The following is a 16614-nucleotide window of genomic DNA, read 5'->3' on the forward strand; positions in this document are numbered from 1 at the left end:
AAAGTGGGTCCTGCTGAGAACTCAGACCAAGGGTTATGGGACTGGCGAACATGAGTCCCATGCTGTGGGGCTTTGCCAGAGCAGGAGCGCCCAACAGCAAGCATGGCACAAGAGAGACATATAGCCGGAGAAGAGCAAGAGAGACGCTGTGTGTAGCACAGCCACAGGTCGCCGGCTGGTGGGCTAGGGCGATCACAGTTTGATTTCTAGGTTTGGGGCGAAAGATGCCTCATTTTTGGAGGAAGCGTAGGGTGAGGGAAGAAGATGGGGAAGGGGTCAACAGTTCCATATAGGTTTTGGGCAGCCGGTTATCACAGTCCCAGAGAGTTCAGGGAGGGAGGTGAAAGTAGAGCCTATGTCCAACAAGGTTTTGGGACTGCAGATCGCTGAATGGCAGATGAGGGTACAATGAGGATAGAGTCACTGAGCGGTACGACGTGGAATGTTAACAGGTTGCTGGACAAAATAAAACTAGTAGCAAAATACCTAGTGCAACAGCAGGCAGATATTGCGTTGCTACAAGAAACCCATCTGATTGGGACAGTGTGTAGGTTCCTGGGGAAGAGGCAGTATTCGATTGTGGAGCATGCAGGATTCACAAGAAGCTGCAGAGGGGTGGCAATCCTAGTGAAGAAGTCACTACCCTTGGACGTGCGACATGTGGAAAGAGACCACAGGGGGAGGGGAGTTCTGGTGAGTGGAATATTGTAAGGGGGGGGGGGGACTGTATGCCTTATCAATGTGTATGCACCTCCAGCGCTACAGGGAGAAATGTTACAGCATGCCCAGACGTGGTTATTGGACTATGGGGGGCATCACACTAGTTGGAGGGGGTGACTTCAATGGCAACATGAGCCCCGAAATAGACAGGATGCCATATAGGGGGTGACAGGGTCAATCCCACACTAAGCTCAAAACATTTATGGAGGCCACAGGGCTAAGGGACATATGGCGGGATCTGCACTCAGAAGAATTGGGTTTCTCCTATTCCAATGCGAACTCACACCTATCAAAGATAGATTATATGTTCTTAAACCAGTATGATGCTGGGCAGGGCACAGTCAGCTAAGTGCCTCCCGAGAGATAAATCAGATCACTCCCCGCTGATGGTTCAGTCTCAAGGGCGGGGGAGGGTCGGGGGTGTGGAGGATGCAAAGGGGAGGGTGGCGGGTCAACGCCTTCTACCTGAAGGACACGAAGATGGACGTCATTAGGGAGGAATCAAGCACATACTTCTTGATTAACGGGGGAAGGTGGATAAGAGCGCTATCCCATGGGAGGCATATAAGGCTATGGTAAATGGGAAGGCAATGCATCTGATCTGGCAACATCTTAGATAAGGGGAAGACTGGAACAGGTCGAGCGAGAAGTAGAACAGGCGGAATCCAAACACACGATTGCACACAGCAGAGATTGGGGGAGAACTGGCTAAAGCGATGGGTCAATACTAACAGAGGCACGTGAGGAGGCACGCACAGTGTACTGGGACAAATACAAACTAGAAATACTTCAAACCAAACGTGACACCTATAATGACAGGATCAACAAAGCTAGTTCTAGCACAAAAGAACTCTGTCATCCTAAGAGAAATGGAATTTCCTATCCCTCCTACGGACACCTGCAGCAAGGATAAAACATGGTGCTCCAAAATCCAAAATGCATTATCTGACAAGATTTCACTCCTCCAAAACAATATATCAGCTAAAAAGCTTAATTTGCCCAATATCAACCATATGCAGAGAACCCAATATTACTCACCTGAACAGCGTTTTAAATTTGCACAAGTATCTACCCAGGAGGTGGAAGACATAGCGTCACTTAAACCTTCTAAACGCCAGGGAGATATCTGCTCAGTCTAATTAAAGAAGCTGCGAGAGACCTGGCTCCCTTCATCACCACTTTAATCAATGCGTCATTTCAAACGTGCACCGTCCCTTGTAACCTGAAAGACGCCTGGGTCTTACCTCTCTTAAAGAAACCTTCCTTGACCCAAGTATCCAGAGTAATTAAAGACCTATCAGAACAGTCCCTTTTTTATTAAGATACTCGACAAGGCTTCAAACATCCAGATACAATTGTATCTAGAAATTAAAAACTTACTAGGGCTTCGACAATCAGGATTCAACATGGCACTGAAACCGTGCTGATTGATCTGAAGATCCAAACTGACGAACTCAAAGACGCTCTTACTCCTATTAGACTTATCAATCCCTGCGCCTTTGCGAGCAGAACCTTCATTTAACCTATTTAAACACAACACAAAGTGTTGGCTTCTCAACATGGACGCTATGACATCCTAACCGCCTGATCCTAGCATGATTGACTGGCACATTTTGTAATTAATGTACTTATACGAGACTATGTATATATGCATTTGTTTGACTAAGTTTGTACCCACCTGTTTCTGCAATGTAACGTAACCCATATTGACTGCTTTCAATTGTAACTGTAACCAGATCTAACTTATGCGCCCGTATGCCCATGGGCCTGGCTGTGCTTTATAAATAAAATAAATATAAATACAAATCTGCCGCATTGGACTTGGTGGACCATAAAGTGCTGTGCAATCACCTGGCCATGGCTGCCCACTTCTCCCATGAAGCTACAGCCTGGATTGAATCCTTTTTGAACAACAGATCTAGGAGTGTGTTCTCAGCCTCAGCAGACCCAACACCAATTACATGTGGTGTATCACAAGGCTCTTGCGTGTCACCTACGATGTACAATGTCTTCACTATGCCTTTGTTTGATGACCTAGACCATCTGGATGTCACCTACACTAATTATGCAGATGACACCCAGATCCTCATACCACTGACCGGTGACTATGATACAGACTTAGTCCTAGTCAACAAAATCTATCTCATCATTCAGGCCTGGGTGGCCTCTTATGGTCTATGTCTGAATGGCGATAAGACCGAGCTGCTGCTACTAGAAGCCTCGGCCAAACTTAAACTCAGTAAGCAATATTCATTTAACATTGATGGTATTGATATTAAAGTGGCAATGGAGGTAAAAACCTTGGGATTCTACTTAGATTCCGCCTTACACCTGCGCAAGCAAGTCGACGCCACAGCCTCAGCAACTGCATACACTTGCAAACTGATCCATGCCTGCAAACCCTTCTTATCTACAGAGAGCTGCATTACATTAGCGAGAGCACTAATTCTGTCAAAAATTGACAATTGCAACGCACTTCATCTACGTGCCAGCAAACACATTGTCAACAAACTCTTACAGAATAATGCACTTACAACAGCTCTAAGTATTCCACGCAGACATCATAGGCCAGACGAAAGAATAAGTGACTCTCTGTCAAGGACAGAATATAATTCAAAACGGTCTCCCTCATGCACAAATGTCTAAATAACTCTGCCCACAAATATTTATCTACTAGAACTGTGAACTCCTTCTGCCTAAGAGTCCCCAGATTCAAATTTACAAAAGTAGGGGGCTGCAGCTTTCCCGTTATGGCGGCACAGCTATGGAACTTCCTTCCCATCACCTTAAAGGCATGGTCTAGTAAAAAATTGTATTGTCCCTACGGGTCGGCCATGTTTTTTTAAGCCTAAGTGGCTCGGTTTTAGAAAACTTTCCTATGACCTTACCCGAGTTTTCGTCCATTAAACGCATGCGAAAACAAGCACCAGGGAGCCGCCATTTTCTGATAATCCTATCTTTTCCCCGATCGCCCTGGCTGACCTTCTTTTGCGGCACTAAATCAATTCCCCCGCCCCTGAGCCTGTCATCAGCAGACTCATACCGCCCATTTCCCAACGCCAAAGCACGTCTCGTGTCAACATTCGCTGAGCTTCAGCTAATGACGTGTTGCCATGGAAATGGCAGGACGCCTCTCTCCTCAATAAGTATAAACAGACCGTTTCACAACACACAGCAGCCGATTTTCGATTCCATTCCTCTCTGTGTTACTTTGAGTATTCTGTGACTCGTTTCAGTGCTCTGGTCAGCTACCTTCGCCGCTTGTAGCCCGTGTGAACAGATACCAGTACCACCGCTATAAATTATTTTAGTTTGTTTAACACACAATGGCTACAATAATGCCCTAAATGTACTAGCCCGAGTATTCCGAGGAGGAACTATTGGAAAGGGAAGCACGCGAAAACGATGGGGATTCGGACGGCAGTTGGCAGGACGAATCAACAGAGGAAGGGCCTGGGCCTAGTCGAATGGACGGCGTCTCCACCTGGTGCACATGCAATCGGTGCGAGCTAATGCCAACTGAGGACGAGAACTGCTGCTGCCGAGAAAACCCGGGATGCCTGGCCTACATTTCGGAAGGCGAGCCACGACCGCAATGCATTACCGAGCTGCCAGACTTCAGGGCAGCCTGCCTCACACGGGCCGTGTTGAGAATAATGATGGTGCTTATGCACGAACTTCGAGCAACTGTTCGTCCTCGTAATCCGAGTAACGAGTAAGTATACTCTGCTTGTCATGCCACTCCTATTTCATGGTCTTCTACTATATCCAAAATTACATCTACATATCATTGTAACGCATGTAAGTCGTTGAATAGTGTGCATTGTCTAGATAGCATTTGTCCGTGTAAAATGCCATTAGTTACAAGAATTGTCATTGGCAACAAACGTTTATTAAACTTATCTTGGTCATTTAAAAACAGTTTGTTTCATTCCTTTTCACAGGTGGTACAGGCTGGTGGCCTATCGTTCCTTTACATGGTGGCTCCACGGGAGGCTTGGACACCGCGTTCGAAGAGTGATACCCGCCTGTGCCGTTCGTGCCATTAGAGAAACGTTCCCGAGTGACAGCGGTCAGTACAGGGGATTTTCTCTCGCTGTGCTGCAACCTGACCTGTATAATCTTTAAAGTCTTGTATTTTTGTGTCATGAAAATAAGATACAAAATAAAACACCACATATATTTTAACAACGGTTGTCTCGATTTTTTAAATGAATCAAGTGTCTCTCCATTCAAGGATGGACATCAGACAACTGTGCTCCGAATGGGTGAAGGTCTGGTTGCTGTGAAACAGGGTGGTCACTATCTATCTAAGCTAACATAACATATTCTCGATAATGCATGCACTAAAACACACTTGTTCAAAGTCTTTCAGTAGGTTATGTCTCTATAAAAGTCACACATATATCTATACTAACATTTACCATTGGATTATACAGTCTTGACCACTATAATACACCGGTTGAAGTGTGGGTCTGTGCTCACAAGAATCTCCGGTATGTGGCATTTGTTATTGTTAAGCAACGATATACTATCATTGATATAAAGGCGATATACTGTATATTGATATAAAGGCGGTTCGCGCCGGTGGATGCGCGCTGGCATGGGGGGCTGTCAGGGGCGCGAAAGGCCAAGGTGCCAAACTACATGTACACTTCAAAAGGTGTCCCACGCCAAGGGGCCATCGGTCACATGGCCTCCTCAGACCCCGTGTCTCCAGCCAGGCCTCCCATTGAAGCAGGCCACCCCCCTGCTGTCCACATAAGCGTGTCTCCATTCAGCAGTCTTCCTGTGCCTTATCTGCACGCCCCAGGGCCATCCATCCCACCCCCCTGTATCAAAGGCGGTTCGCGCCGGTGGATGCGCGCTGGCATGGGGGGGCTGTGACGGGCGCAAACGGCCAAGGTGCCAAACTACATGTACACTTCAAAAGGTGGCCCACGCCAAGGGGCCATCGGTCACATGGCCTCCTCAGACCCCGTGTCTCCAGCCAGGCCTCCCCTTGAAGCAGGCCGCCCCCCTGCTATCCACATAAGTGTGTCTCCATTCAGCAGTCTTCCTGTGCCTTATCTGCAAGCCCCAGGCCCATCCATCCTACCCCCCTCTATCAAAGGCGGTTCACAGCCGGGGATGAGCGCTGGCATGGGGGGCTGTCAGGGGCGCGAAAGGCCAAGGTGCCAAACTGCATGTACACTTCAAAAGGTGTCCCACGCCAAGGGGCCATCGGTCACATGGCTTCCTCAGACCCCGTGTCTCCAGGCAGGCCTCCCCTTCAAGCAGGCCGCCCCCCCTAATACCACGACATACACAGGTCATTCATTCACAAACACACCCCAGTTTCTAATACTTTAAAAACCACTTGATATGTCTCATGAGAACATCTTTGGGCTTTGCAAGTCAACTCCTGAACGTGCTACCTGGGAACCACTGAGATCTATGCTAATCTGCTCGTCGTCGTGCTGTCCGTGAACTTATGTGACCGCTTCGAGCATACCCATCAGTGCGCTACCTGTGGCCATCCACCTATTCTCCCACAACATACTGCTCTGCTTGCTGAATCCAACTGTAAGGCCATGTATCCTGGTCATATTTCGCAGATTTTTAAATTTCTATCTATGTTCGAGTAGAGTACACAATAGTGCTATGTTCATTGGTCTCATTGGTATTGACTTGAGTTTCCATTGCTATGCTATCAATAGATCTATTTATTTTCATCTGTGTCTATTGTCATTGAATTGCATCCTTCGGGGGTCCAGTCTATAATGTAAGCATGTTTCCTTCTCGTGCAAGACAGAACATCCAAGGGACGAGTCACATGTTCAGATTTCAGTCACATCAATTATAAATTTCTGCAACTTATGCCAATACTAAGCAGCACATAATGAACTGGTATAGTTCCTGCGACCAAAACAAACCTTGCATTGATCATTGTATGATTCATTTACTTTTGTATCAAATCTTTACTCTTGAAGATTGTATAATAATGTCGATATTTACTTTTCAGATTTATCAACAATGCCTGCCTCTTCGATTAGCGGTTGGCCTTCGAAGACCCATGCGGAATCTGAAGGAACTACAATGCATGTATTCCCGAAAACTGTTGATCGAATAAGAGAATGGGTCAGACATTGCGGATATCCACTGGATGAGCTGGAAAGTAGAGTCCAACAAGTCTTAGAGGACAAGAGGGGTGATCGATACCGCATCTGCAGCCGGCACTTTTCCTTGGACATGTACACAACTTCTTGGGTAACAAAGAAGAATAAACGGCGAACGACACGGAAATTGCGCGAAAACGCTATTCCCACTCTATTCGTCCACATTCCGCCACCGGTGAGTCAAGTGTCCGGATTTAGCTTTAGGCCTTGCGGTAGTGTGTAGGTAGCCGAATGGATTAATTGATATTGTAGGTGTTCTATCCCTTGTAATAATTTCGATATTGATATGAGTGTAAAGTTTTTTGAATAATGACATCAATATATTCTTTTTCGATTTCATAACCCACAAACCCAATGTACATATATATGGGGACAGGGAACTGTGCTGTATTGAGCATTTTTCAAGTATTCTGTCGGCTTACATGGCCATTTTTAATATTGGCATTTCATTATCAATCATTAATTGACCTTTACAACTTCTTGACTATCCCTTGAATCTGAAGCAAGAACATTCTACATCCTTGACGTGGTCGCAGTTATCAACCACTTCTAGTGCGTATTAGGTAATCTTATTAGGCTAATCCGCTACATACTTGTTTTATGCATGTCAAGTAATAGTTTTATTCTATCATGTAATTATTTTACCGAATGTTTGGTTACTGCTTTACAATTGATATGCACCTTAGTTATCGTCCACTGGTGTTTGTTTTCAGTTATAATTAGTCTTATCCATACTAATGCAAGTACTGTCTTTCAGGGAGATGCTGAAGCGTCCGTCACATCTACAACATTTCTAGATGTTTTTCAACATCAGGAGGTATGGATACTGACAGCTCCATCGAGCATCATCATCAGAGCTGGAATTCTTGTCTTTGATTGTTCTACACAATGTTTCATTCGTGGTTAGCCGTTGATATGTACCTGTGCTGTCGACCCCAGGTGTGTGTTATGTTTTCACAATTGTAATCCTCACTAATGCAAGTACTATGTTTCAGGCAGTTGATGGAGCGTCAACCCCTGCACTTGATGCAGAGCCTGACATTCAAGTATACGAATCGGCGCAACAGCTTTCGGAAGTGCGCACTACATTTGCAACATCCATAGATATTCTTCAACATCAGGAGGTATGGATACTGACAGCTCCATCGAGCATCATCATCAGAGCTGGAATTCTTGTCTTTGATTGTTCTACACAATGTTTCATTCGTGGTTAGCCGTTGATATGTACCTGTGCTGTCGACCCCAGGTGTGTGTTATGTTTTCACAATTGTAATCCTCACTAATGCAAGTACTATGTTTCAGGCAGTTGATGGAGCGTCAACCCCTGCACTTGATGCAGAGCCTGACATTCAAGTATACGAATCGGCGCAACAGCTTTCGGAAGTGCGCACTACATTTGTAACATCCATAGATATTCTTCAGCAGCATGAAGTATGGATAATGACAGCTCCATCATGCGTGATCATATAACGTGATTCCATTTGCTATACTTTCTTCCCTATTAACGCAAGTGCTGTGTTTCAGGGAGACGACGAAGCTTCCACCACAATCACAGCATCTCATTTAGATGATGCAGATGTAAAGGAATCGTTGAAATAAGTCGATGAAATGTGATCATATTTGGATTTTCCTTGATTCTTTTGGACAATGCATCATTTGCGGTTATCTCTTTATATGTATCTGTGCCATCGACCCCAAGTGTGTGTTGTGTTTCCAATATTGAAAAGCATACTAATGCAAGTACTGTGTTTCAGGGAGATGCGGATGCCTCCTCTCCAATACAACCATTCATGGCAGTCCATGCAGAGCCAGAGGTATGGATACTGACAGTTCCATCGAAATAGATCATCACTGGTCAAATACTTGTCGTTTGATTGTTGCACACAATGTTTAAATCGTATTTGGCTATTGAGATGTACCTGTGTGTTCGTCCTCACGTGTTTTATGCTAACAATATTTTGATACATAGTAATGAAAGTACTATGTTTCAGGGAGACGATGGAGCCTCATTCCGTGCTGTCTATGCGGATACAGAAACTATAGTCGTTGCAGCGCAAGAGGAAGGGAGGACATGCGGAAACGAATCGGAGCTACAGCGTGCAGATGTTGAAGGTCGAGTCAAAAAAGTTGCAAAGACAAAAAAACAAAAAATGGTTAGTTACAAACAGTTCATAACTTTAAAAAAATGTTTGTGCTGGGGACTATTTTATGTTTTTTTTCCAGTCAATTCTACTACACTCCATCTTGTGTTTAAACTGAACATCCCTTTTCCAATCTCTCCTCCAGTTACCCGTGGGTGTCAGAACTATACACACACAGACAGTGAAGCGAATGAGAGATGTGGCTTGCCAGACCGTGTACACTATGGAGGAACTATTAATTGAGGCGAGGCGTGTTCAGGCTCGAGATGCTCATGTCCAATGGCCAGAACATGAATTAATTGTGTTTGGAGACTACAGCAAAGTTGCATTGGACCATAGCTACAGTGCGACCGCACCACCACAAGAAGATGTTATTGAATGTATTGAAGATAGATCTGAAGTAGTTGCAGATCAATTTACACAATCTACACCCGCCAAAAATTTGCCACCAAAAAACCTGTCGACATTGTTGTGTTCTCCCATCAATGTTGAAGTAATAGATGTTGAAATGACAGAGAATGAACCAGCCGCAGCATCCATAGATGCATCAGAACTTGATATCAGCGATATTACTTTCCAATGTGAAAATCTCCACAACGTCAAAGGCCGAAACAACGTTGACGCAGGATGACAGTCTAATGAAAGAGAGCAAATACATTGTATTCGACAGTTGTTTGATGGAAATTATAAGTATGCTGAAATGTGTGCATTCCATTAGAGGGAAAGTATGTGGGAAGCCATTGATTAATGTGACTCATCAAATAAAAGGCAGTAACGTCAAAATAAATGCCGCCTGTAGATTAAATCATAGGTTCTCATGGTCTACACAACCGATGCTGGGGAAACTGCCAGCAGGCAATCTACTGTGTGCAGCTGCATCACTTTTTAGTGGCTCCAGTTTTAGAAAGTTAGAGGCTTTCTTTCAGTTTGTGGGACTCCATTTTATTTCTAAAGCGCTGTACTACACATACCAACGTGATTATCTGTTTCCGGCCATTAGTGATGCCTGGAAAATTGAACAATTGTCTCTAGCAAGTACATTCGAAGGCAAACGTTTCAGGCTAGCCGGCAAATGACAGTGCGACAGCCCTGGATTTTCTGCCAAGTACTGCACCTACCACTTTCAGGACATGGATAGTAAGAAAATTGTGAGTTCGGTGGTCGTGCAGGTAACACAATGTACATCCTCAGTGGCCATGTAGAAACTAGGTTTTATAAAATCAGTGGAATATCTACAATCGAGGGGAATGCACATCGACCTCATAGCCACGGATAGACATGTTTCAATTGCCAAGACAATGAGAGAGCAGTTCCCACATATTAAACATCAATTTGACGTATGGCATCTTGCTAAATCAATCAATAAGAAACTCTCGGCTGCAGGGAAAAAAAAAGGTTTTGAAAGTATTTTGCAGTGGTCACATTCTATCACCAACCCTCTTTGGTGGAGCTCAAAAACTTGTGAGGGGTCAGTGGAAATACTACTTGAAAAATGGCGGTCACTGATGCACCACTGTACCAACGTTCACCGCTGGACAGCAAATGAACATTTCCACCAATGTGAACATGGCCCTTTGTCCCCAGAGGAGGCACGGAAGAAGAAGTGGTTGATTCCATCTTCACCGACACACAAAGCCATTGAGAAGATTGTTTTCGACAAAACTCTATCAAGAGATTTGAGAGGACTGACAGAATTCTGTCACACAGGAGATTTGGAGGTGTTCCACAATATGTGCCTAAAGTACAGGCCAAAGCGCTTGCATTTTAGCTTTCGGGGGAAGAGACATAGGACTCTACTAGCGGTCTTGGCCCATAACAGCAATGTCGGACGTGAACAATCTAGGACTAGGGGTAAAGTAAGGATGCCTCGCTACACTAAGGTGTTTTCAAAACGAAGTAAGCAATGGGTGATCAAACCAGTCTATGATGAAATGCAGTTCGACTTTGTGAAAGGCCTTATTGTTGCTGTGTTAGAGAAGCACAGATATGGAATTTTGGACGTTTCTGTGCAGAGCAGTGATCCATTGCCACTGAAAATTGCGACTGTGCCATGCCCACCCGAAGCACAGCTGATTGTGAAGTACAAATCCCGGTTGAAATAATTGCAATACGATTGTCTTTTTGTAAATAAATGTTATTGTACAGTGTACCTGTAAACCTAACCCCTACCTTCACCATCATGGGTGGCGAACAAGCTGGGTGTCGTCTTTGAATTCTCTCTATTCACCTCACATATGTGTATGTATATATTTTTCTCACGTCTCATCTCATGTAAATGTAAATGCTGCGCACTGTTAACGGAGGGGAGGCTTGCGTATTGCAAATAATAAAACAAACAAACAATAAATCTCACTTTTAACTCAACTCCTGTGGTACTTTATACTTTCCCTGACCTTCTGCCAAATTTAAATGTCTCAATTTGGGCTGCAAAGCTCGCAGACAACGGGGACAAAATTGGGGCACTTAGAACGCGCCAGCCAAGTGGGCCGTGGCATTTGGGAGAGAAGCCAGTTCGCATTTGCACATTGAGGCGCACTACATAGACTGATTCTAAACTTCAAGTTCTCACAGATGCCTATACTACGTGATGTTGCAAATAAAGAATGTGAAGGACAGCGCCCAGATGAGGCCCACAAGTCGCACTGGAAGTATAAGGGTCTATTGTTTTTTGACCTTGAGACAGGGACCATGCCGAAAGAACTACATTTGAAGGGAGTGCGCAATAACGTAAGACGATAAGGCAGAAAATTCAGAAACTAGACCGAGTTTCATTTTAGGTCAGTATACAAAAAATCGTTGTCAAGAGCACGGTCCGTTTTACAGACTGCATTACGAAGAGACACAATGGAAATTTCAAATATAATGTAAGTAAATCTTTACACGCTTTTATACCGGAATGAAGATTTAATGAATGGATGCATGAATAAATGAATTAATGAATGAAGAGCTAGGAAAAGCAAGTAAAACTGTTCGTAGTGGGCACATGGGCATGAAGGTCCACTGGTCTCACCGATCTCGGTCCTTGGCCCAGCCACTTTTCCCTGCACTGCCTACCTGCACTACTGGACTGTCTCTGTATCCTTCAACCCCTTCTCCCGGCATTTACCTTGCACTTGCCACCAGCTGGCCCTATTATTTAATTTGTATTCAACTAACCATGTACAGCCCTTCCCCATGCGCGATCAGAAAGACACCTGGCCTAGTAGGATCGTTGTCTGTCTGCCCTTGTTCCCCACCTGCCTCGTCACGCCTAGAAACACTTGAGTATAGGCGCGTTACACATGCCATATCATATATCATATCATTCCTCACGCATGTAGACTGTCGTGTGTTGGCCTCGATTTATCTCGTTACTTTTCGCATTGATTTTAGAGACGAACATACTCCATTGAACTATCCTTGCAAGCAAATAGTTTCTGATCGGCCGTAATAAATAAAATGAGTAATATTAATGAAGTTCGGCTAGCGAGACTAATTATCATTTTTTTGTTTTCATAACAGGTATTTGATCCCTTTCTGCCACTGCCATCTGTTTGAGACACCGGCGGATGGATTCTTCAGCAGACACCTGCAGCTTTGTGTTAACAACTGGAGCACGATCACCATATTATGGGACGATCGCCAAGGGCCCACATGCCCTTACGCTGCACTAGTGGCTAGAAGCAACATATCAACCTTTTGGCTGGACTAGTGCCTAGTTGATGGAACAGCCTTGCGGTTCACCGTGCTTCCAAAGTGATTCTTTTTACGAAAATGAACACCCTGTGTACCATAAAGGAACAGCGCGTGACTCAAGATGAAACGGAACAGTTATTGCGGATACAGATAAAAGAAAATAAATGGCTTTCGGAGTTCATATGTCAATTGCTGAATATTCTCTAAACATTTCATGTCAAATAAATGTACTTTACCAAATGTCCCGTGTTGCTGTTTCATTTTAAAGTACAGTTTCATATTCCGAATTGTGGCGCGCTGTGTTGTGAGTTGATCTGTGTTGGTTTCTGGGTTCTGTGTGGAGTCGCGTAGAAGACGACTGGGCGCGTTTGCCTACGCAGCACAGTAACGTCACGAGGAGAGGCGGGGAATATGAATGTTTTGATAATGTCAGGCTCAGGGGCGGGGGAATTGATTTAGTGCCGCAAAAGCAGGTCAGCCAGGGCGATCGGGGAAAAGATAGGATTATCAGAAAATGGCGGCTCCCTGGTGCTCGTTTTCACGTGCGTTTAATGGACGAAGACTCGGGTAAGGTCCATAGGAAAGTTTTCTAAAATCGAGCCACTTAGGCTTAAAAAAACATGGCCGAGCCGTAGGGACAATAACATTTTTTACTAGACCATGCCTTTAAGAGCAAATCAACCCTTCATGAGCATCCGGAAACGCACCAAACGTTGGCTGCTCACAAGGACCCATGACGAACTCAAGTCTGCCTTACCTAAGACCTGCCACGTGAATGCACAATAGGTTTTACAAACTGTATCCTGTATTTCTCCTATGCCTATATTTCTTTGTTACATGTGTATTTAATATAATACGGTCTGTAAACTTTGTACTTGTTCCATGTATAACCTGCATATGAAATATACATGCAAAGTGCCCAGATACCTCTGGGTCTGGAGCACTATATAAATAAATAAAACAAACTAACAGGCGCAAGTGTTCGACACGCGGGACAAATGTGACATGTATAGACAGGAGGGATGAGGAGGCGGGCTCGGTGAGAGAAATCAAAATCCCAGGAGGGAACATGGCTAGAGAGAACGAGAGGGATTACCGGGGTCTATAAGGGAAAGGCTCATCTGCGGACAGGGCAAAGAACAGGCAATACATAGATGGGACAGCTTTGCCCCGGCTGAATCGGGAGCACAGAGAGCGGCTGGAGCTCGACCTCACTCTAGAGGAGATCCAAGCAGCTATGGCACAACTACAAGCGGGCAAGTCACCGGGCCAAACTGATTCCCGGTGGAGTTGGTGAGGCTAGTGAGCTGGGAGCCAGCCGAGGAAATGAGGGGAATGTTTCTGGAAGGTCTGGAAGAGGGCACACTGCCGCCAGACCTCTATCAAGCCATGATAGTGGTGATACACAAGAAGGGGAGACCTACTGACCAGAACAGCACATACCGGCCAATCTCGCTTATCAACGGGCAAATAAAGATCCTCGCAAAAACTCTAGCCAATACATTGTTGCCGCTGATGGACGAATTGATCAACCCGGATCAATGTGGGTTCGTACCGGGCAGGGCAAACAGAATGAATATCGGACGCCTGCACGGTGTGATGGACGCGGTCCCCTCATTGAGGGACCCACATGCGGTTATGGCAATAGATGCTGAAAAAACATTAGACTCAGTGGGGTGAGAGTACCTGCGGGCGATAATGGAGAAATGTGGATTTGGGCCTATATTTATGGGATGGGTTAAATTGGGGTTAAGGTCAATTGCTGGATCTCCGACAGCTTCCCCCGCCAGCGTGGGACAAGGCAGGGCTGTCCATTCTCGACACTGCTTTTCTTACTGGCTATGGAGCTCCTGGCGGCGCAAGTTCGATCAGACCCGAGATACAGGGGTTTGAGAAACCGGCAGGTGGGGGCAGGGGCCAGTTGAAAAACTTATACAGACAATGTTCTTATATATTTGAAAGACCCCTAGGGCCTCGAGTCGTGGAGTTTTTTTCGAAAATTTGGGGAGATCAGTGGGCTAAAAATTAACTGGGAAAAGTCCATTCTGATGCCAGTTAGGGAGGGGGCTATAGCGTTCCCAGAGGTGTCCCCTCATCATAGAATGGGCCTCCTTCAAGTATTTGGTATCAAGGTAGGAGTGGATAATGCATGTGTTTTCAAAAATAACCTGGACCTGCTGCTAGTCAGGCTAAGAAACGACATTAAACATTGGACGTGGCACAGACTATCTTGGTAGGGAGAGCTAATTTGTTCAAAATGTTGACGCTTCCGAGACTATTATACGTTTTTCAGAATGCTCCAGTTGGGGTTCCCCCTGGGATTTTTCCAGGTCATTGAAGGGTTGCAGAGGGGGCTCATATAGGGAGGAAAGAACCCTAGGATAGGGCTGTCAAGACTTACTAGATCGGAATAGGGTCTAGGCCCCACATGTACAACATTACTATTGGGCCTCAACTACTGGTGATCAATGAATGTTGGTTCCGTGGGGGGAAGGAGAACCCCATATAGAGCAAGAATTGGGCAGGATGGGAAAAGTCCCGCCCTAAAGGTGATTTATCTATCTATTTATTGGGCATTTGTTAGGCGACTGTACAACAAAGTAGTGTTTCAAGGTGGTCAAGGCACAATGGGGATGGAACAAAGGGATGAAAAAACAACTGCAAAAGAATGGCGAAGCCCAAAAAAAAAAAAAATCCAATCGTTGTCTTACTAGGCCTTGTGGCATTTGGACGTGAAAGTGCTGTGAGAAGAAATGCAGGAAGGGGCGAGGGTGGTGGGCGGGGAGGAGGTTATGGGCAAGTGCTAGTGAGAGCCCAGGAAGGGAAGTGCTGAGGATGCCAGGCGAGGAGCCACTGGGTAAGTGCTAGGGCGAAGGAGTCCCACGGGTGGGAGACACAGCCGCTCAATAGGGGCCCACACGGGCAGTGCGGTGGCAGCGAAGGGTGCTGGTATTGACCAGGCATGGTCCTGGTACCTGTGAGATTCATAAAGGGCTAAGCCACCAATCTCAGCGGCAGTGGGGTGATTAGCAGGGAAGGGAAAGAGGTAGAGAAAATCAGAGTTTTGAGAAATTTCCAGAACTTAAGGAGGTCCGGCTCAAGTCAGAGAGGCTGGGAGGCTGTTCCGAAGAGAGGCACCAGCAGAGGAGAGAGCCCACCACTCTCTGCTTGGAGAAGCATTTGACAAGCAGAGAGTTAGAGTAGTGAAGGGCTCTAGCAAGAAAGTATTTAGTGAGAGAAAGTTGGAGACAGCGTGTCCCCAGGCGGCCTTGTGGCTGATGCAGAGGGTCTTGAATTTGACTCTTGCGGCCAGAGGGTCTTGAATTTGACTCTTGCGGCCAACAGAAGCCAGTGGGGAGATTTTAGGGCTGGAGAAATACAGTCCCTGGGCTTGAGGCCAAGGATAAGTCTTGCAGCCCTATTCTGGATTAGCTGAAGGGAGCGTAGGGAGGAAAGCAGGAGATTGAGGAAGAGGCTTTTGCAGTAGTCCAGTCTAGAGAGGTGGTGGTGATGGTGCTGGTGGTGCTGCTGCTATTACTACTACTACTACTGGGCAAAACACAGGCTCTCGAGGCCAGGGACCAGCATGCTGGAGGCTAGGAAAGCTGCATTGAAGGCCATAGGCTGGGTAGGGGTGGTAACTAAGGAGGCTCTTATATGGGGTAATAAAGACTTGCCGGAAGCCCGGAAAACTAGGTAACTAGCGGAAATGTCAGGATAGAGGCATCACACTGTTCGCACATATTGTGGAACAAAATCAGTTTGCATCCTGTCAACAACAGCAGGGTATCTACAGGCTGATGGAGAGGGACTAATACACGTACATGCGTCTGCAGCACGCAATGTCCCGGGAGGGGCGGCAGATATGGGACCTACCGGACCGGTCACCTATATAGGCTAACATTATAGAGGGGATATCA

At 45.7% G+C, this 16614-nt stretch overlaps 1 protein-coding gene across 2 annotated transcripts in view; it reads right to left on the reverse strand.

The window, feature by feature from the left end:
- Nucleotides 1-16614, reverse strand: part of DHX36 (DEAH-box helicase 36) — a 1119030-nt gene that overhangs the window by 408778 nt on the left and 693638 nt on the right. The window lies entirely within an intron of this gene.

Source organism: Ambystoma mexicanum, chromosome 10 (assembly GCF_040938575.1).
Source record: "Ambystoma mexicanum isolate Mex_15411 chromosome 10, UKY_AmexF1_1, whole genome shotgun sequence".
NCBI classification, from domain to species: domain Eukaryota; kingdom Metazoa; phylum Chordata; class Amphibia; order Caudata; family Ambystomatidae; genus Ambystoma; species Ambystoma mexicanum.